The 23,448-nt window shown below is 39.7% G+C and overlaps 1 non-coding gene across 1 annotated transcript; it reads right to left on the bottom strand.

Moving 5' to 3' along the window:
- Positions 1–17,451: 17,451 nt before the first annotated feature.
- On the bottom strand, positions 17,452–17,581 carry LOC127199703 (small nucleolar RNA SNORA40). Its single transcript, XR_007831973.1, has one exon. It is a non-coding gene; the product is annotated as a small nucleolar RNA SNORA40 (small nucleolar RNA).
- Positions 17,582–23,448: the final 5,867 nt, after the last annotated feature.

The raw sequence follows: 23,448 nt of genomic DNA on the forward strand, positions 1-23,448 counted from the left end.
CAGGAGAATCTCTGAATGCATTGTCTTATTCCTAAATGAGTCTTTGACGGAGGAGTCTATAGACCACATGATCACTGAAGTCAGTTAGCTGAAGTCTCACGTTGTGCTGCTAAGCAAGGTTCCTGTGAGTGGTGGTGAACTATTGATTAGACCAAGGACAGCTTTGAGCAAAATAGAAGCAAGAGAAGAAACACTTGAAATAGAAAGCAGTAGTTTCAAAGGCTGCCATTACCCCCATCACTAGCACCACTAAGGGTGCTGGAAAAAAAAAAAAAATCCTCAAACCCCATTCAGCTGAGAGCCTATGAAGCTGAAGGGAGAGAGCAGAGAAAGCTGGAAGAAACAGTGCAGTTCAGGAAGTAAGTATTGCCCTGTGCTCTGTTCCAATGTGGACCCGGTTTGGCCTGGCGGGTTGTGCACCCTCTCTCTGAGCTAGGTGGACCTAGCCCCGTGATAGATTGAACTAGAAATGATCATAATGGGTGAGTTAACCCAGAAGCAGAAAGAGTCAAATGGTATGTACTCACTTATATCTGGACACTAGCCCAAGGGGCGTGTCCCATGAAAGTCTTCACTTATCAGGAAAGTGAGATAGAGGGGAGGACATCCTGTTGGGACTTTAGGTGAGAGAAGTATGGGAGAATGGGGAAATAGAAGGATCCAGAGGGTCTTAGAAACCTACAAGAACATTATGACAGGCAGATCTGAGCCCAGGGGCCTGCTCAAACTATGACACCAACCAAGGAATATACGTGCAGTAAACATCCAACCCTGACCCAGATCTGCCAAAGGTCAAGGCATTCTCCACAGTTGAGTGGAGAGTGGGGTCTGACTTTCACATGAACTCTGTGCCCCATATTTGACCACGACCCCTGGATGAGGAGGCCTGGTGGCACTCAGAGGAAGGATAGCAGGCTACCAAGAAGAGACTTGATACCCTATGAGCATATACAGGGGGAGGAGGCCCCCCTCAGTCACAATCATAGAGGAGGGGAGTAAGGGGAAAGCGGGAGGGAAGGAGGAATGGGAGGATACAAGGAATGGGATAACTATTGAGATGTAAAATGAATGAATTAATAAAAAAAAATAAGTAAGTATTGCAAGGGTTACACAGAAATTCTATTTAGCTGACTCATTCTCTAGTCTGACCCAATAAATAGCTCCCTGGGCAGAAGGCTGAATTCCCTATGTAATTATGCAACTTTGAAATACATCATTTCTTTCATCACTCCCTCTTTTAAACAAAAGAATAGTCTGACAAGGAGGTACCTTTTCTAAAATGCTGGGGGGGGGGGTCTTGGCCGTTAATCTTGACCATACTGAGGAACACCTGAGGGTTTAGCAGGAGTGACGCCTCAGGTGGGTCTACGAGGGAGGTTTTTAGAGGTTTCCTTAATGAAACCCATTGAATGTGGCTCTGCTTATGTCCAGATAAAAATACAAGGAAAAAAAAAGAGTGAGTCAGTGAGAGCTAGTATTTTCTTGCTCTGCTCCCTAGCCACCATGCTGCTCAGAAACAATGCTATTGATTGTGGGCTGAAACCTCTGCTAACATGCGCCAAACCTCTCTGTCTTCCTTTAAAGTTATTTTGTGAGCTCTTTAGTCTCGGTGATGAAAATTCTGACTAAATAGAAAGCTGATTATTACAGGATGAAGGTAATTGCTGCGTCTTTCCCTGATGCCGAGTTTTAAAAACCTTTCATGGTAAAGCGTAGGTGTTTTTGAAATATTTGAGTATGCGGGCTAGAGAAGGCCTGGAGCGCAGCAAGCCCAGAGTAGGTGGCTCTGGTGAGAGCGCAGAAATTCAAAATACTGCCAACAGTGGAAAGACAAGATTTCCCTGAGAACAAGTAGGCGTCCAATGGCCCTTCCAATTACATTTGGCAAAAACTTGGCTACATTTTGTCCAAGCTCATGGAGGGAGGAGGGGTTTAAAGGCAATGGACTAACTTACCTGATGGACAGAATTTCAAGGCAGCTGAAAACTTTGCAATTTGTCTAGATTTGTCTGTCTAGATTTGCAATTTGTCTGTCTAGAACAGATGTACATTTAACGTTATGGACAAAGAGGCTAGCTTTTAAAGTAGACTAGTGCCGTTAAAGAGAAGGCAAGCCAAAATCATCTCTCCTTCTTTGAAGTTGTTTTGTGAGCAGGAAGACAATAGAAAGACACTTAGAGCCTTTTCCTTTCAGGAAATTCCTGTCAGAAATTGACCGGAACTCTACCTACCCCAGATTCAAGACCATAAAGATTTTTAACACATTCCACGTCACTTGAAATAGTTGGTGCCATGCTCCCACATGCCCACCTCGAAAAGTATCCCCGCATGGTCAGCAACTGGGATACTCAGAGGTCATACAACCTAGGTACAAGGTGACCTGGGTACTGCTCAAGCTTGTGAAAGGCCTTTGCATTGACCACATGATGTTGGCTTGGCAGGCATGCTGAACACAAGAGTTCACAGAGGCTTGGTCCAGATTTCAAAGGCAGGCCTGGGTAGCAAGCCAGGCCATGCTGTTTCGGGAAGTCGTGCAGCATTTAGAAGGCAGAGCCTTGTGGGAGGAAGTAGATCTCTAGGGGTGGGCCTTAATTAAGGTTTATAGCTGAGCTCAGCTTCCTGTTTCCACTCTGCCTCCTGACTGCCAATGTTAAGCAACCAGCTGCCTCAGCCCATGGAGCAGCCTGCATCCCTGCTTCTCTCACCCTATGATCCTCCCTGCGATGGTAAACTATGTACCTTGAAACTGCAACCCAAAATAAGCCTTCTTTCCATTAAGTTTCTTTTCGTCAGATATTGGCCACGGTAATGAGAAAATAAAACATATACCCGCCAATAGTAGTGCCTATTGTAGAGTGATAATACAGTTCAAACCCGCTTTCAACCTCCCATGCATTGTCAAAACAGGATTGTGTGTTGTGGGCTGTTTTAAATCGCTACATCGTTATTATCACTCTAAAGGTAAAATAGTTCTCTCCCTCTCTCTCTACACATATGTGTGTAGTTATATATACATACATGAATGCATGAGTGCATGGATTTGTTCCAACTTTAGCTTTGCCAAACCTGCTAACTGTGCTATTAGGTATGATGCAGCTGCTTTACTTTTCATCAAGTGACCCATCTGACAACGGATGGTAATATCTATCATGGATGTGGGGAAAGGATGATGTAATGGTTTGGTAGAGCTCTCAGCTCTGCGGTAGAGCAAGGAAGACAAACAAACTCCTTTTGGTTCAGCTTAGTAATTGCTAGGTAAAAGGAACTGATCCTGGTTCCCACGGTAATGAGGGGGCGCAGCTACCTGAATGCGCATTTCTGCAAGGTTACACGTCTAAGCAGATTCAAAAGGATCAGGAACGAAAGACATATACCGAAGTAAAAGCTCACTGCAGGATCACCTGCTTTTGTAAGTAATGATAGGTTGAAACCAAGGAGACTGAGTGAGCCCTGAGTAAGATGGCTACAGAAAGTGCCAGGGGTGAAAAGATGAAGGCGAAGAGTGAAGCTGCCGAGTTGGGAAGTTTCAAATAAAAAATGGATTGGATGGTAAGCAAGTAAGTATGGCTCTGAAGGATTCTTTCCCAAGCCAAAGACTTCCCAAGCAATCCAGTGGAGCATCTTGGTATTTTTAAAGCTGAACATGGGAGTGCACATTAAGGTAATTTAGTAATATTTTCATCTATATGGTTTTCTGCATTTTGTACTGTGTGATAGCAATGGCTCCATGCCACAGCTTATGGCAAGAAGTTGAGCACATCACCATGCTGGTCCCCAGAGCTCTCCTTACACTCATCAGCATGTGCTATTGTTTTCTGTCACCTTAGCATTTCCTCCTCTCTTTGGCTGTGCTTTTTTTCTTTTATCATTTTGAGTTTTTTCTTTTTTTATTAAATATTTTTATTATACATTTCTATTATTACACATATATACAATTGGCTGTGCTTTTTTTTTTTTTTAGAGTAGTGGACAGATGGTGAATCATGACCTAAGTTCTTTTCTTCCTCTCCATCTACCTACCTATTTATAAAAAAAAAAAAAAAATTCTAGATGAACATGATTCTCACCACCTTTGAAATAGCAACCCAGGAACCTGCATCTACTAATGCCTGTAACTTCTGCAACTACAAAGAGTAGGGGTAAAGAATGTATCCATTTTTTTCTATTTTTATGATTTTAACCTTTATTGTAAGTTGATTTTTGTTTCTAAAGTATACTCAGCTCATGCTCCCGCCCCCAGGTCCCCCTTACCTCTCCACCCACCACCTATTCTTTTCTTTCTTATTAGAAAACAGACAACTACAAAAACAAAATAAGGTAAAAACAGACAACCAACCAACCAAACCAGGATATGACAAAACAGACAGGTTAAAAACAAGGAGCCAAAGAAAAGCCACAAGAAACACACAGACACCAAGACACATGCACTTGCACATATAGAAATGCCACAACTGGAAACAATAACATATAAGTAAAAGACCTGTAAAGTTAAAAAATAAAAATAAAACAAATATGTCCAGAAAAGATATTATGAGGCAAAACATTCTAAAAATACCAATAAGTTCAGTTTGTCTTGGCAATCTACTGCTGGGCATGGCATCTGCCGTGAAGTGTGGTTTGTATATCCAGCGAAACTCCATTGAAGAAAACTAATTTTTTTCTTGGTGAACAGTTGTCAGTTGGAGATAGCTTTTGAGTTAGGCATGGGGGCTTGTGTCCACTTCTGCCTCTAAGTGCTGGGACCTCATCTGGTTTAGAATTGTGCACGCCTTGTCCCTGCTGCCACAGTCTCCATGAGATCATATGTGGGTCAACTTTGTCCTGTCTAGAAGGCCTTGTTTGCTTGGTGTCTTCCATCCCCACTGGCCTTTACAATCTTTCTGCCCCCTCTTCTACAAAGCCTCCTGTACTCTGAGGGGATGGATTTTATAAAGACATCCCATTTATGAATGTTACAAGGTCTCTCATTCTCTGAACACTGTCCAGTTTGGTTCTCTGTATTTGTTCCCTTCTACTGCACGAAGAACCTTCTCTGATGATGGCCAAGTAAGACACTGATCTATGAATATAGCAGAATATTGTTACGTGTTATTAAACTGACACATTCCTTTAAAAGAACTGTAGCAATGCAAACTGCCTTTTATTTGTAATATAGAAATAATGAGATAATTATTGTTTTGTAGGTGAGGTCTCAAGCGGGAATTGAGTTTTCAGTCCTCCTGTACCTGCCTCTGGATTCAGGTTTATAGACGTACCACCACCATTCTGAACCTTTTCTTTTCTTTTATTGTCTGAGGATGGACAAAGTAGTGGCATATGCCTGGGAATGGTCATGGTAGTCCACACCAGCAGCACCGACCGACTCATTCAACACAAAGTCACAGGTTTGCCTAATGGCTCCTCATCTAAACTCCAGTAGAGAAAGTGTAGCTGCTCCTTGGCTTGTAGTAAGAGTGCATCTGATAAGATGGCAGAAACAGGAAATGCCATTAAACTGAAGCCGTATTGCTACCTAGAAACACACTTCTCTGTGGAATATCAGTTCTTCATGCCAGTGATCACATATATCCATGCTCTGCCAACACCCAGCATCTTCAGAGAATATCTTACCACCAGAGAAAAGGTCAAAATTCAAAGTACAGATTCCACCAAATGTAGGTGGGTTTGGCCACACAATGAACTGTGAAAATCAACATATTTTCTTTTCTTCTTTAGCCCTTGGGCTGTATCTTGGGTCCTTGGATGTGTTAAGGCCGTACTGTGAGTTGTAGTAACCTTAGCATCTGCCAATCAGTTTAGTTGAACCATTTTGAATCAGGAGACATCTACAGTAGCTCATATTTTCCATTCATGCTCACTTGGTTAGAACACAGTCATGTGGTGATGAAAGCAGTCAGCATCCAGAATAATCCAGCTGTATGTGAGGCAGTGCACATGGTCAGCTCCTGGGGCAAGATTCAATATTCTAGCTGGTTTATGCCATCAGTTAACATTAATCATTCAGAAAACTTAGGTCACAAGAAAATAGTTCTGAAAGTCCTTGAAGACATTATGCTTGAGCAGCAATCAAGCCAAGTTAATTTTTACATGTATACATGTACATGATTGCTTGATTGCATATTTTGTGACATGAAATAATTCTCACCAGGAATTTTTAATGCAGCAAAACCAAGTTTCATTGCAAGAGTGCAGTGTTCTGAAAGCAAATACTGAATAATGTGGGGAAAGCAATCCAAATAAAAAGGAAGTCTTGAATATTGAGGTTACTTGAGTTATGACTATTTTATTCTCTTTCTTCCTATAGTGTGTGTGTGTGTGTGTGTGTGTGTGTGTGTGTGTGTGTGTGTGTGAACATTTAAGTGGGCACATGCATGTCACCACATACATAAGGAGTTCAGAGGTTTGTGAAATTGAACTTGTGGTGTCAGGCCCAAGGGTAAGCCCATTTACCACTAAGCCGTGTTACCAGTCCAATTTTATTCTTCCTAATGAACATTTTGTGACAGTTATTGAATCTCTTGACAAAATGAATATGAATTAAATTGTTTATTTTTGGCTCTGTAAAGCTTGGTCTCTTAACTTCTTTTCTATTCCTGTGAAGAGGCACCATTGCCAAGGTAACGTATAAAAGAAACCATTTACTTGGGAAGTTACAGTTCCAGGTTGTTAGCGTCTATGAGCAACATAACAGGGATCATGGCAGCAGGCAGGCATGGATCTGGAGCAGTAGCTGAGAGCTTACATCTCTATCCACAAACAGGAAGCAGAGAGCTAACTGGAAATGACTTGGGTTTTTGAAACTCAAAGTCCACCCTCAGTGATCCACCTTTTCAAATAAGGCCAATTTTTTTTTTTTTTTTTTTTTTTTTTTTTTTTAATAGTTCCCAAACAGCACCATCAACTGGGGACCAAGCATTCAAATATAGGAGCTCACGGGAGGGATGTTTTCATCTTAAGCACCACAGTGGTTCTTAAGGATTTGAATGATAAGAGTAGCCATTATGAAAAAAAAAAAAATACAATACTGGGATTGTTTTTGGTTTTTTTGTCCCTCCTTAACATCACATTTTAGCTTTAAAAGACAGATGTTAACCTAAAAAAAAATAAATAATGCACAATTTAGAAGTTATACATTTTGCTTCTTCTCATACTGAGCAGGTAGCAATGAAAGAGTTAATTTTTTTTAAACTTTGAGGAAACATTTTGAATTATTTTTAATTAAATCTATGATGTATTATCAGTCAATATTTCTAGGAATATGTCATAATAAAAGTCTGCAAATTATTCTACTTACAACTCAGAGGCATTTTGGAACATTGTGATTGGAATTCCCTGAAATACACAATAAATTACTCGAGGTTTGACAAATTTATAAATTATTTTGAAAAGGGTTAATTTTTAATAGCATCTTTAGAACTTGATTCTGTACTGGGCAGAGCACTAGTACACACCTATCTATTAAGTGTGGAAATTATTATGAGGGAAAATATTAAAACCATTAAGGCCCAAGGTTTAGACACAACTTAAAGAGTACTTCCCTAATTGTTCCCTGGAGTGCTGTGGCCAAGGATCTTCATGCCTTATATAAATATCAAAATATGTGGACTATAGGGACACTGGTGTCAGTACAGGAAAATAAAGAGAGCTTGAGTGATATTCGTGGAAACAATGGCAAATAAGGAAGAGATTATTGCCTGTGGACTTTAAAGAAATTGCATAATTATTAAACTAAAAAATAATATCAAATTATTGACAAAATTATTAACAAAAGGGAGGTATATTTTGTTACAAAAATAAATCCATGAAAACTGAAGGTTTCTGATTGAGTTTATAAACAGAAGATAAAAATGTTTCAATTAAACTAAAAATTTAACAGCATCTTATAAAGAATGACTTTATCTTCACCTTATTCTCACGGTCATGTCGCCACCACCGCTGCACAGTTGCTCTTTCTCTGAAGCCTTCCTCCTTCCGGCAGGAGCATTTGTGGTTTCCTGTTCTGGAAGTCAGAGTATAGTCTTCAGAACAATGGCAGTCCATTCCACAATGAAGGGGGACCAAATTAAGTAGCTTGCACAGACCAGCCTCAAATAAGGTGGCGTGCTGATGTTGTTGAGATTTGAAGAGATAGCACGCATCTAATAGCACTGGAGGGACAGTGCTGCCCTGCCTGTACACAAGTCTGTGGGAAAGCCAGTGAGCTAGGTCCGTCTTGAGAGACAGAGCAGAGCCACTGGAACACAGCAGGATCTAGAGATTGAATGAATACTCAGTTCATTCAAAACTCAAAACAAATGAAACCATTGTGTTTTTCATTTTGATCACATTCATTGAAAACACTATATTCTTCCCCATTTGCTTTTTGCTAATTTTAATAGTAAAAAGCCTTATGACGTGCTTTCCTTATTTTCAGAGTAGATAATTTTGTCCCTTTAATTTGCTTTTCTTGCTCATTTTCAAGAGTTCCTTTTCTCTTATCTTGCTGTCCTTCCAAATGCTATTGCTGTAAGGTATACTATTTTAGGAAATTATAATATATTTAATAGCATTCATGTTTGTTTATGCCCATATAAATTTTACTTTAGCATAATATTACGTAATTGAATTGGAAATACTTTTGAATGGTAATATTATTAGTATTATCAAAACCAACCCCTCCCTCTTAAAACCCAAACAACAATAACAACAACAAGAAGACCCAAAATAAAACCAAATTAAATCAGTGGCCTTTAAGCCATAGACTAAATTCAGTTTTTGTAAGCTAACCAGTGATATATCTTCTAAGCAAACTATTATTTTTTAAATAGCATATCTAATTTTTAAACTTTTATTTTATGTGTAGGAATGCATTACCAGAATGTTATTTTAGTGTACCTTATTCATGCAAGGGCTAGAAGCCAGTCCTGAAAGTGGACTTTTAGCCAGTTATGAACAACCAGGTGAGTGCTGAGAATTGAACCTGGGTCCTCTAGAAAAGCAGTTAAAGTTTTTAACCACTGAGCCATCTCTCCAGCTGCCATAAAACATGCAGTTTTACATATTAAGTCTTATAGATTCATTTATCATGAAGAAATGCTTGGTTTTTATCCTCTGAGAATTTTGCCATGCCTACAGATTTCTTGCTCCAATTGGACCTCACCCCTGTAGACACTGATTTAACAATTTTATATTAGTAATACGGGGTAATAGTAACCACTTAACAATAAGCCACTGTTATGGTCATTGTATGGTTAAGGGCATTTTGTTTCATTTTTTCTGCCTTTTCTTACCCATAAAATTAGTTTAATAGAACACATAACTGGTAGTGATGTCTATATTTTCAGTCCAGGTGAAGTGACTGAAGCTTGTAAATCTATTAATGCCTAAAACAAATTGAGGACCATTCCAGGCCCTGGCAAGGCAGTTACAAAAAATATCATCAGCAAGAGTCCTGTGCAAAATGAGATGGATTGATGTAAACCAAAAATAATCCACATATTCTCTGATCATAATTGAAGTTACAAAGACTATGAAACAGGGCAGTGTAATGGGAATTTCTTGATGGCTAAGGCAAATTTTGGGAAGAGTAGTAATCAAATGAGGCTGTTGTGAGGAGGTGAACTCTAAGCTGATACCTGAACTACAAAATGAAATTGGCTCTGATAATCTGAAATTGAAAATTGCTTTGTTCTTACAAACCAGAGAGAAGCTTGGAGAGTTTGTAGCTTAAGCAAGATGAGAGAAATAGAAACTCATTAAGTTTTTATTTGAATGACTAAAGACCTAGTGCACTGTCATATTTTAGCACATTGAAGTGCAATCTCAGAGTAATTCTTCTGCTTGTCCCGACATTTAGTTTATATTTTTAATAATCAGATTCTATGGTATACTAAAACTTTAAAACACTCAATGTAAAGGAAAAAAATATTTGTTTCTGAGAAATTTAAAAGGTAATGTCAGCTAACAGCTATTTAATATTTTTTAAGAAGACTTTCTAAATTGCAGCAATAATGTTGATTCTCCTAACAAACTGAGGACAACCATTCTTATAGAACATGAGAGACAAATGCACCCTTTCCCCAAGGTCTCAGAAGAATTAAGTGTGAGGGGCCATGGAACAAAGCTGTTAACACTGAGAAGACAACACCAACATGGAGCAGAAATAGAGATGGCTGAATTCATCATGGCAGCCAACAAAGCAAACCCCAAAGAGATAGCTAGGTGGCTGAACCACTACCATTCGTCCATGGAAAAGGGCAAGGAAAGCAGACCCTCAGCTGATGTCCCACCCCCAGCCACCATCCCCCTTTGGAAGTCACACTAGGTATATGGAAGGTAAAAGGTTAACAGGGATTAAGGCTATAGCAATGCAGTCTTTGTGAGTCATCACTGGATCTATGATGGGACTTCTTGTCACCTGTGTTCCTGCACATGACCCCACTGAGCTCCTTGGCTCACATACATTGACTTGGGTGAAATAACTTCTCTGCATTTCATTGCCCTGTCTGTGTGTGGACAGACTTGAACATGTTTCTGTGGAAGGTCATACCACTTTGTCATTTGTCCTCCACCACGGCATCAGTCTGGAGAATTTAGATATTTGGAGAACTTAGAACAAAATGAGTCCTTTAGAGCCACAATTAAAGAGGCAGTTCCTTATTTGGCATGTAGGCTGACATGCCTATCAGGCCCTGCAAGTTAGCACAAATAGATGAGGCTGATGGAAGGAAAGTGCCAACCATGAAGATTGGCCATACCTAGGACCTTTAGCAACATGGCTTCAAAGGCCAAATGTTTCAGTGCAATCTTTAGTTAATGGCCAATCTGAAGCTTTTTCAACCAAAGAAATATGTGCCAAGAACAAGCGACACTCAGCCACCTCTCAGAAGCACATGGAGCAAGGGTACCTACACAAGAAAAGGCTTCAAAAGAATGTAGGAAGGCAATGTCAAGCTTTGAGGACAAGTGGAAGATTATAAATAGGAGAGACTATGATAGGGGATTGTCAGGTTGAGGTTGGAGTCCTCTAAAGGGTAGGGACGAAATGCATGTGGTGTATCTACGGAGACTTTCTTTGGTTTCTTTGTAGACCACCAGTGACCTTTGCTTTCAGTCTCAGAACTCAATAGATTACTCTATTGGTAAACATGGTAATGATGCCAACAAAATGAATAATCAGCAGCCAGGACAAGGTAAAAGTTCTTGTAATTCTCTATATGAAGCTGGCATAGATGGCACTCACCAGGATGTCTGGCCCAACGTGAGAACTCATGGTAAGTATCCCTGATGCTTTGCTTGCTAGGCATGGGATTACTGTAAGAGCCTGCTGCTTGTGGAGTGATACCTAGTATTTGCTATGTGCTTTTTTTTTTTTTAATTAATTTTATCTAATATGTTCTCATCAGAATTTCAAGCAGACTGTCAACTTCTCGTTTGAAAGCCAATGGAATCAAGGTTTGGAGAAATTGAGTTAGCTGAACAGATTCACACATGAGGCTGGAAATCAAACCCAGATTTATAGGTGTCTTGGGTTTACCATCATTGTACACTGCATCAAGACTGCTTAGGGAGCCAGATATGAAAACCCATCAGTACCCAAGGCAGAGGGAGAAGCAGACAGAGGCCAACTGAAGTGTGAATAGGCCAAAGCTCCATTTTCTGGGTACACTTTCCCATGTCTTAACATCATTTCTACCTTAAACAGATTCAATAACTTCTATTGGGATATCAACATTGCCAAGCTTTTCCACTTCAGTTTTGGACCAGAGGGATGTGATTTGTTCCCATAAATTATAGGAAACGTCGGGACCTTGAGGATGGTCCTGTGTGTCATCTTTCACTGTATAAGTTGTGGCAATATAGTCAAGAACAAGAGCTCATTGTAAAGAGAAAGCATCAGGCTTGCCAGCTATTAATATCCTAACTCAGTTTTGAGTGATGCTACTCCCCTAGGAGAACTGCAAGACCCATGGGCAGGGTTTCCATAGCAACCACTGTTTGCTGTGTAATTTTGATATTCCTGAGATTTTGTTGTAGGATGAAGTACTTCCATCAATTGTTGGGATATATAAAGGTTATATGGGGCAGGAGTTTTCTAGAATTAGTGAGGAAGCATGAAGTTCTCGGTTTGTTGTTCTCTTATAGCTAAGGAAACATGCTGCAATACAATGAATGGGCAGCCAGCCAGGGCTATTTCCTATAAAAAGCAGTCAGCATTGTGCCAAAGTGCAGGAAAAACAGTTTATAAAACACCAGTGTGGGACTTGTTGAGCTGATGGAAACAGAGGATATAGTTTTTTGTAACATTCCAATGCAAAAATACATCTTGCCTGTCTTGGCCCTGGGGTCACATCACTTAAATCAGTTCTGGCAATCCTCCCTGAAGTCTGTCCATTTCCCTCTCAAGCATCGACGTAAGGCATTGAGAGCATAATCCTTAAGGCGAGCATGCCATCAGCCTTAAACTACTCTTGTGTATGGGCCTCTGTCAGCATACTATTCTCAGCCAACTGAAGTAATTCATGAAATAGCAGTCAGAGGAAAGAGGAAGTTCTGGTGGGACACAACAAAGAGAAGTACACAAAGTTTGAGCATAATTAGGATCCAACACTGATTATGATTCTAGTCTGTGCAAAAATGGTCTGAATATACACACCGTGCAAGTCAGGAATGGTAACTTCCCTACTCACAAAAGAAGAGGCATTCTGTAAAAGGATTTTCAATAGGGTTATGTTTTAGACACGACTGTGTAGTTGCTATTGTCTTCAACATGCTACAAATCATATTAAATAGTACATAGTGATTTTCTGTAAAATGCTAAAACATGTATGAACATGAGAAACAACAAAATCTCCCATAATTGATATAGCGTCTTTATCATATGTAAGGTACGCAATACAGACCACACATTTTAGTTATCATTTCAACAACGGCAATGACTGGAGACACAGAGATCCACTCAGGGCCCTGAGAGATGCTGTTAACAAAGGTGACTGACAAGGTGAGTGTCAGGAGCTGTCCAGGCAGCATCTTAAGTGCCTTCAATCAGAATGATAATTAATTCTCTTATATTTTGAAAAATTTAGGGCAAGATAAACTTGTTTGGTCTCTAGCTTCAGGGGCTTGTATATTGAACATGATCCAAGTTCTCTCTTTTCATTGGTCATCTTGAATTCCTTTTTTAAAAAATATATGTTTTGAGCTAGATACTCCCTTTTGTCCAACTATTTAATAAAATCTATATCGTCCCTTGATTTCACTACATAATATAGAGACATTACCTCTGTGTTCACCCCTAAATTTGATGGCCTCTGACTGGGTCAGTTTAGTCACTAAGTTTGTGTAGTGCTTTTCCAGGTTAGTTGTGTGACCCAACCTCTCAAGCTGAAAACGAAATCCTTCCTACCCCTTGACTAACCCAGGTCCTGACAGCTCAGGAAAACAAATAAACATCTATCATAGTTGATTCCTTTGGCAACCTGCACTCAATTTCGGGTTCTCGTGGTGCCACACCTGTGATAACGTACTAGTGAGAAAAGGTTTATTTTGATTCATGGCTCTATAGGTTCCAGCATAAGATGGACAGATGTCACTATTCTGTGCATCTAATAAGGGACATCAGCATGTCCCAAACACTTATTGGGAAACAAATAATTGAAAAGGAATCAAAGAGAATGACAGAATAGGACATGGCCTCATAGTTCCTTTATTGGAACACTAACAGTGACCTCTTACTGGGACCTACTTTTTAGGTGTCCAGAGTACTTCCCAGTGCCACCACCCTAGGGAACAGGGTTTGGAAACATGCACTTTTGTGATGCATTCCATCAAACTGAACCTTATTCATAAATACCTTATTCTCTGTTACTCCACCCAGTTTCTCTTATCAGCATAATTTCAAAAAAAATTCATCAGTTCTGAGTTGAAATCCTTATGGCTACAAATGCCAAGAGTCTAATAGCACACAGTGTCCAATAATATGAAAAACATATTGACAGAGATGAAAATATATACACCGAGGCTCTCATTGGATGGAGACAATAAGTAGAAAGCACAATGGTCACGAATCTTCTGTGAACATCACTTGTGAACCTAAGAGGGGTTAGCAGAGATTCTCTGGTCTGAGTTGACACTAGACGGGGTTCTTTTGTTAACAGATGTTAGTGCATTGCCTTGATTCTGATATTCTGGATGCTTCTCTATGGTTATTATTATTATTTTTTGGTCCTTAGTGGGTATATGGAAGAAAATATGTTATGCTTCACCAATTCCTGTTACAATAGAATCAAGATTTGAGATATGAATTGATGGATATACTTGTTGTTTTTATGAGTGTTGAGGGATACATTAGTAGCTTTTCTTCTTACTCAGAAAAAATACTAGCAAGAAACAACTCAAAAGCAGAAGCCTTTATTCTATCCAATGGCTTCTGAGGTTTCACTCTCTCATGGTGGAGACGATCTGGCAGGTCAGAGCAGTCCACAACACAGTGGACAGAAATGGACAAAAAGAACATACAAGAATGTCACTCAAGTCCAGATAGATCCCACAGTGACACAAGCTGTGGCCTACTTTCTCCAATTAGACCCCAACTCCTGCCTTTCATTAAGTCCAAGTAATGCCAATATGTTTAAATCTGAGAAGGAATTAATCCACTCATTGAGTAAAAGCCTTCATGATTCTATTTATCTCTAGAAATGCCCTCATATACTCAAGAGACTTGCTTGTCAATCTCCTAGGCACTTCATAATCAAGATAGGTTAATTATCAGAATTCTTCACCATGTTACCAAAGACTAGCGAAATCTACAACATCATTTGCATTAGAACTAGGCACCAGAGTTGTCAACCAATGTGTCCTTCCATATTGTTCTGTTCATGTTCTTTATCCAAATTCCTTGTGTCTTGGCGTCTACCAAGGCAGTTTATCATGGGGCCAGACCGGCAGATTCAGCCACTCCAGTTCTTTCTCCTTGGTCCGTCTCTGGGGTAGCATTGGGGGTGAGGTATTTGTTCCCCATCCTAACTAGTTTAAATTAGGACCTCCATCGAATATTGTAGAGTGAGCCTGTAGTCCTCAGCTCCCTGGAGAGGCTGAGGCAGGAGGATCATTTGTGGCTGACCTGGGCTGCCTAGTGGATGGAACTGCCCAAGGAGAACGGCTTCAAGAAGGGTTTTGATCCTGCTCTGTTGTTCTTGTGTTGTTCCTTTACTCGCATTCATCTTGAGGCGAGAATTCTGCTTTCAAGATTTTCAAATATCTCTGACACCCTGGACAGAAGGTCTCTAGTATGTAAAGCCTCTTACTTCCCTGTCTTCATTCAGATAAGCCAACTTCAACATGAACTTGTCTCTTGCTTATGAGACTCATGAGGACAAGAATTGCTAGTAACTATGTCCCCTAATTTACGTTCTCCATTTCAGGATCATTTGTACTGTTGTGTCAGGTTAGACCAGGCATTCCCTGGCTACCTGAAAGGTTTGCAGTCAAACCACAGGTACTGCCATCTTTCAAGTCTGGGAGAACTGGACTTCTCCTCCATCCTGCCATCCAAGCTGCCAGTTATGAGTTCACTGTTTGCTACTGTCATGCACATTCTGAAACCAGCTTTTGTATGGTCTGACAGCAAGTGAGTAAAACAAGTCCGAAGTATTTATTATGAGGGGGTTCGGTTTACATAACTGGAAAAGTCTTTAGCTTGATCCAGGGGCGTGTTAACAGGATCAAGTTATCTGTGTGCGTGGGATCCTTTCTCAGACAACACTCTAGGTTGATTCTGCCAGTCTCACTGAGCTAAGACAACATATTACTCTTTTCATGATTTCATATCAGGCTTTACCGTCAGCAAAATGTGACTGGGATTCAGGAGTTAGAAGTGAAGCTGCAGGTGCTACACTTTGAAACACGTGTTGTGGCTTGTAACCTCATGTAATTATTTGTCAATTAAAAAGGTCTACCAAAATTAAGATGCTAGATACTGGGTTTATGTTGGAGAAGGTGTTATTGTAATGGAATTTAGAAAAAAAAAAAGGGCTTCAATTGCATCTGTAGTATATAATTCATTTAAAATGAATTCATTTTTCATGGCAAATTCACTAGGCCAATGTCAGGAGCATGTAGAGCTCTGCTGAGAAAAACAGCCTTCCCAAATAGGGCATTTGATCTGTTAGTGACTAAGGAGTAAGAGACAGACTCATTCTCCTTGGTGCTGAGTGTCCCTGTATTGTCACTGATTCGCCTGCCTTTGTCTGTCTGAACTGTTTTTTTTTCTTGTCTTTTGTGGTCAGCTTTAATGCCAAGGTTAGTGCTGAAAAGCCAAGTTCAGGCCTGTCCCCAGACTTTGAAACAAGAACCTTCATAATTTTTTTCAATAGCTTGTGACATTGGACCAGGCCATGGATGGGTAATAAATCCTTGCTCTACATTGCTTACAGTGGTTCTGCGTCTCTAACCAAACCATCACAATTAAGTGTCCCCTTTTGGTATTCCCATGTGACAAGATTGACTTCAATTGACATTGTTTCAGGTTTTCCAACCCAGCAGAAAAGGTCCTGTGTCTCATTTCGGTCTAATGATCCCTTCTAATTGGACCACTATGGAACCTGTAGTCAGTCCCTGAAAATCTTTGTGGGCACAAGGGAAAAGGAATGTAGTTATTGGCCAGGTCTGGTTTATATATCCACACTGGCAATGATTGCTGTGGCCTGAGAAACTCAATGATTTGACTGCACCTGACTTACAGGCTTCTCTCCAACACTGTTTGAAAGGACTGAGGTCATGTTCTTTTCCAATGTTTCAGGATGGGAAAAGTGTGTGTCTGTCTGTGTGTGTGTGTGTGTGTGTGTGTGTGTGTGTGTGTGTGTGTGTGTTTTGGGAGTACACTCACAAAGTGGTCATTGAAGGGTGACAGAGGGACAAAATGCAGGCTTGAAAAGTCTGAACTTCCCTTAAGTACACAGTGAGAGTTGAATGGCCCTGAAAGACCTAGGAGACCTCTGATGACTCAATACTGAGGTTACGGTTTTAATTTTGTTTTGTCGTTTCAATTTGAACACTGTAGCTATATATGTAGTATTTGCTGTAGCAATAGGTCTCCAAACACCATGAGCCATGTCTTTTGATAAGATGACCAGATGCTGTTTCTAAGGCATCTAGGTGGGAAGTAGTCAAGGCAGGATTATGGACTGTTTAGGTGAAGACTATAGTTGAAAGCAGGAGATCACTAAGCTGCCGTTCTATAGTACCCAGTGTTTCTGTACAAAGAAGAAGCCACAACAAAAGAGGCTGAGAAGCAGTTGTAGGGGTAGATAATGAAAATCATGTGAGTTGGTGATTTCACGACATTAGTACATAGAATACATTTCTTTGGAGAAACTGAATGTGGGTGGTTCCATAGTTTTAAGTACATTCACAATGATGCACCGCTTTTAGCAATTAAGTGAAAGATATGCTTAAATATCATTACGTTTTCAGAATATCCCTTAATATATGTATCAAACTCACAGAAAACACTGAGTTCTGGCTTATAAGAGAGAATTTTTATTATTATTTTGACATCAGTCTGTGTTTGTCCACAAGTCAAACAAAAGTATACATGAATGTCATGTTTTTCTGTTTTTTTTAAAAAAGGAAGTTGGCAAACACAAGATGCTGCTTTTTGAAACTAAGACAACTCTAAAGACAGACTGAGTAAAATAATATTCTTATGAAAGATGACTAGGTGACTAGAGAGATGGCTCAATTAAAGTATATATTTCTCTTACAGAGGATCCGAGTTGGGTTTGCAGCACCCATGTTGGGCAGTTCAGTCTTCTGTAACTCCAGCTTCAGGAGATCCTGTGCCCTCTACTGGCCTCCACAGGCACATACACAGGCACGCATGTGTAGATGTATTTTTTAAAAAGGAAGATGACCAGAGAAGGTTTTGACAGTTTATGGCTAGACATTTATTTGATTGGATGTTCTTTAGTCTAGTTTTTAGTGAGCACTATATGTCATTCTAATTTTGTATATCAATAGCTTTTTGAATAGTTCTCAATAACAAACACACTTATTATAAATAAGCTTTTTCCTTCCTCCCTCCTTTCTTCCCTCCCTCCCTCCTTCCTTTCTTTTTTCCTTCTTTCCTTTCTTCCTCCCTCTCTCCCTTCCTTTCTTCCTTTCTTCCTGTCTCCCTTCTTTCCTCCCTCCCTCCCTTCCTCCCTCCCTCCTTTCCTCCCTCCATCCCTTCCTTCCTTCCTTCCTTCCTTCCTTCCTTCCTTCCGTGGTGATGGCGGTGGAACCCAGGTCTTTGTATGTGCTGAGCTGGTGCTTTCCCACAGACCTCTATCCTTGTCTCAGTTAGGTAGTCTTCTTCTATAACTTCTGACTTAGAATTATTTATTTAGACTCAGTCCTTGAGAGTTTAGACAACCAGAGATACCATCAAAATAGAGCCAGAGGATAATTCAGCAATGTGGTTTGTGTTGCACGTTTTCAGGAAAGATTGAATGAAGCTGGGCAACATCTTCTGTCATCTATTTCTTGTGAATATGATGAGCTATTTTCTTATGGTTTGACTCATTAATTACAGACATTAAAACAAAACAAAACAAAACAAAAAACCCCAAATCATTAGGTGAAGAGTTTCAAGCATAAAATTGGCACTTTCAAGTACCAGAGCAGTATACAGATTTTTGCAGCACTGTTGGTTTTCAGCACCTGTGTGTGCATAACCACTATTGTCACGCCACATTAGGAAGGTGCTGCCTGCTCCTGGTGAGAGTATTTTATTCTTTTTTGTTCTTGTTCTAAGCTATTGCTGTCAGGTACCAGCTCCCAAAGTCTTATTTTATTGAGTGAATTTTTATAGAAGAGAAATTTAATTTACAAAATAAAGCAAAGCTGAAGTCATATACTGAAGTGTAACTGAAGAGGACCCTGTGCCTACAGGCATGTCCTCACTGAGGGTCTCAATGCCAGGACGTTAGAGAATTTACAATGACTCCCAAGTTTTCCTTTTTATCAGATTTCCATTTCAGGCCTTTTCTTTTACCCTGTATTTTTTGAACTGACAAGATAAGACTGTACATATAGTCATATACTATATGACTTTAAAATACATGTATCTAATGAAATGTCTTGCTGTAACTCAATAGCACATGCGTTACTTTGTATGTCTTTTTAATTGGCGAGGACACTTTAAATCTATTGTGAAAATTTCAAGACTGCAATACTTTGTTATTAACTACAGTCACTCTTTACTCAATTCTTCCTATCCAGCTGACATCTCATATCCTCTGACCAATATCCCCTCTCTTTCTCCAGCAACTGGAAACCAGCACTCCACTCATTGTTTCCCTTAGACTATTCACTTCAGATTCTACACGGAAGAAAAGGTCTGCATTCTTTCTTTCTGTGCCTGGCCTATTCATTTAGCATTCTGTCTGGTTCTCCTCACATGTCACAGCTCACGGACTGCCCCAATACATCCATCAAAGTAAAACTTTGCTGCTCTGTAATACACAATAAAAAAGCAAATCATATAAAGCAAAGGCACAAAAACACAAAGCATTCAGGCTTTCACCTGAATGACTTTTAAAGACAAAATAACAATTAAAATTATAATTATGTATTAAAAGAAAAAGAAGGACAAAATCTTACATTATAAATGTGTACAAGCAGCCTCAAAGCTATTGTGAATCCATGATTAAATATAGAAAAACTGAACTAAGGCTTCAACGCAGAATGTTCTAAAGACATTTGAAAAACCACACAAATTAAAAAATATATATACATATAAAATAGTAGACTGCAGAAAAAATGTTTGAGCTAATGCTTTAGGAAAAAGAACCTTCAGAAACCATATTCATGAAATAAAGTACTTTTTAAAGAGAGACAAGAAATGCAGTGAGATATAATTAAGAGTGTCAGAGCACCCAGAAAGCAGAGGCAAAAGGGTTTGAGCATTGAGGTTAGCCTGGTTGACCAGCAAACTCCAACCAACCTCAGCCGCAAAATGATGTCCTACCTCTGCCGCCCTCTCTCCTCCAAAACAGCAGACTGTATGCCAGTACCTTTGAAAATTTCTATGAAATAACAGATTTTGAGGGAAATTCTAAAAAAATGGTATGTTAGGAACTAAAACATACAGTTTAAAAATTTATTTCTTTACCAAAGTCTAAACAATATCAGACAATATTGCAAATGCAGAAGGAGAAAGTTTCATCTTTTCATAAAATACTATGATTGGGATTCCAAAAATAGTAAAAAGTTATAATGGATAGTTATGAGCCTTTTATGATAGCGTAGTTCTGAAACTATAACTGCTTTTTTGATTATAAAGATTAAAACTCAATGCATATACAGATTAAAAAGAAAATAAATATTATTTTAAGTTTATTTTTTTTAAGACTATAAGCGAACCCTCTCCCCCCTCTCATATTTCAGACAAAGATTCACGACACGGTCCAGACCACTCTGGAGCTCCTCCTCCTTTGCTCCAGCCTCCTTGGTGCTGGCTTACAGGCCTGTCATCAGTTCTTGGTTCCTGTCTTAGCTCTGTTTCCCCGTCAGGTACCCAGGACGGTGGTTCTAGGATGTGTCCTCTTTTCACTCGAAGTTCTCTTTTACCTTTTATTCTTCCTGTCTTACTTATTATCTCTCTGGCTCAATTTATCTTTTAACTTCCATAGGAACCATTGCTTGAAGTGACGCAGTGACGTTATATACTTAACTCCACATGTTTAACCAGTATGCCACTCCTTCCTCTCTGTGCATATCTTTATTTGGCTTTATCCCCAACCAGATTCCAAGACAAACTAATTACTCTTGCTAACAATCCCCCCTCCCCCAGTTTTCTTTTTATCTCTATACTACTCATGGGTGTGTGTGCATGTGCGTGCATGTGTGTGTGTGTGTGTGTGTATGTGTGTGTGTGTTTGTATGTTACTATGATTAAATGCCTGAGGCTTGGAAACTCATTTAAGAGTGTCACAGTTCAGCACATTCAAAGGTGTGATACTGGCATCAACTCATTGACTACTAGAAGATTCTAGAGGCAAACATGGGTCAAGTTTCTGTGCTGTCTCATGCTGTCAAATTCTCCCAGCATCATCAGTCAGCATCAACCTGGCCACCCTGGCAGTGTTCCAGAATGCCAGCTCCATCAGAAGCCGCAATGCTGTGCACTGAAGACTGGGTTTGATTCTCAGTTATATCAAATCCTTGCAGCTTTACCAATATTTCCTGTGGTTTTTGTGAGTTTTTTTCTTATGCTTATTATAATACTAGACATTATTCTACTTTAGATTTTTTTCATGTATTACTTCTATATATTCAGGTATATACAGGTATATTCTGTACATTCAGGTATTATTTATGTATAGTGTTAAGAACCAATTTGTAAATTCCATGGAAAATTCTAGAGTAATTCTATGAGGATTAAATTAAATTTCAGCAGCAAGTTTTTTTTTTTTTTTAATTCTGTCTTCCCTCAAAAGCTTCCTTCTTGTGGTTTGTTTGACATCACAGCTTCCTGATTGCTTTTTTCCACAACTCAACAGGGACTTTTAAAACCCGCTTTTTTTGTCCCTTTTTTATTATCTTACTCTTTAAAATAATAAAATTGTTGTTTAACGAGCACATAAAAAGATAGAACTTATATGTATTACTGGAGTGCTCTCTGATACTTCAATATAAACATTGCATGTTTAAGTCAGGTTACACATATCTTGGCAAGCATTTATCATTTCTTTATGATGAAAACATTCAAAACCCCATTTCTACCTTGGAAAAGTTGATAGCACATAACTGTTATGAGTAGATACGTGGCACACTGGAACTTTTTGCTGTCTTTCGTAGGGGTGGAGAGTTGCTTACCAAGGATCGAATGCACACTGTACATGTGCTCACATGCTCAGCATGTGCTCTACCCTGGGACTGAGTCACGTTCGCAGGGCTTGCTGCTCTCCATCTGTAGCTCAGAGGCACTGATGAACCTCCCTCCTATCTCTTCCCCTGGGCTCTGCACAGCTGCTGAGTTTGAGTTCTCTCCTCTTCTCACACATACATTCTCTTAGCTACAAAAAGTTGCCCATAACTGCCAAAGCGAACTACAGTTTTCAGAAATCTCTCAGAAGAAGTCTTTGATTTCTTCATTCATAGTATATGGTTTATTGTTTTTCCACACTGAAGAAAATGGTGCAAGATTCAGCACTGATTCTGGTGAAAACCAGAAACAATACCATTTCTAGTATGTAAGTACCCAGATAATGAGCCAGAATTCAAGGTAAAGGTAAATGGCACTGCCCACCACCAGTCTTTGCTCTTAACCACAGGAAGACACAACTGTAGCAAATGCTATTTTTTATTCCATATTTTACAAGAGAAATTCACAAACCAACGATGAGACTTAGAAAACATTGTCATCTGACTTTATAAGCTGTTGGCTCAAGAAACACAGCTATTAATGTCAAATGGGTAAGAGATTTATTTTATTTTATTTTATTTTGGAGCCAAGTATGAGTGGCCATGGCCTTGGAAAACATTTTGATCATTGCATGCCAGTGTGGCAGTAGTTTTGGACATGGGTATGGTAACGTAATAAAATCATAAATCAAGATACATTTTAAATGCATTGGTCAATACATCAGGTATCTCAGCTAAGGGCCTCAGACGCTATCTGATGATGTCCTTAGCTGATGATGTCCACTAAGTTCATACATTTCAAAAGGTTTCACCTGATAGGCACAAGAATGTGAAGTCAGTCACAGAAGTAGATGAGGAACGGCTATCATTGAAGCTAAAGATAAGATGGTTTGGGATAAATTATTAGGCCTTTGACTTGCAACATTCTAACCCTTCCATCACCACTGAAGTTCTGTTCAGTTTATCAACCTACCAGAAGCATCCACGTAAGAGGCAGCTTCCTTCTACGTAGCTTTTCTTCCCAAAACAAATACAAGAGGTGCTCTTGCCTGGGTTTCATTATCCAGAGCCTAGATGAGTGTCAAGGATTCCTTGATTCCTTCCTGTGTTGAGGCTGGTGATGTGCTCTGTGCTGAATGGCTATGTTCCAACTACCCAGCCATTCATTCTGTGCAAACAGAGCAGGCGGTCAGTCCCAGCCCGACTGCAGATTATGCTTTCTCCTGACCAGCAAGCTCTTAGAGATAGAGACAGCATAGCATCATGGATTCCTACGCCCCTGGCTCACCATATTTGCATTTCAACCTGAGTGGAACACTGAGGCATACAAAAGCACCTATACCAGGGCAGCCTGGTTGGTACCATCAGCTCGACTGCCAGCTTGAGGTAACCTGTCACTTGACCTTGTGCCTTGTGTTTTTCTTTTGATTATAAATGACTTCACAGACTATCAGCATGGGACAAGACCAGCCCGTGCCTAAGAGAGACCGAGGCATAAACAGCGCAGTTGCAGCCATGTTTAAATATGGACAAAATATAAATAAGACTGAAGCTGTGAAATAC

This window comes from Acomys russatus, chromosome 15 (genome assembly GCF_903995435.1).
Source record: "Acomys russatus chromosome 15, mAcoRus1.1, whole genome shotgun sequence".
NCBI lineage: Eukaryota > Metazoa > Chordata > Mammalia > Rodentia > Muridae > Acomys > Acomys russatus.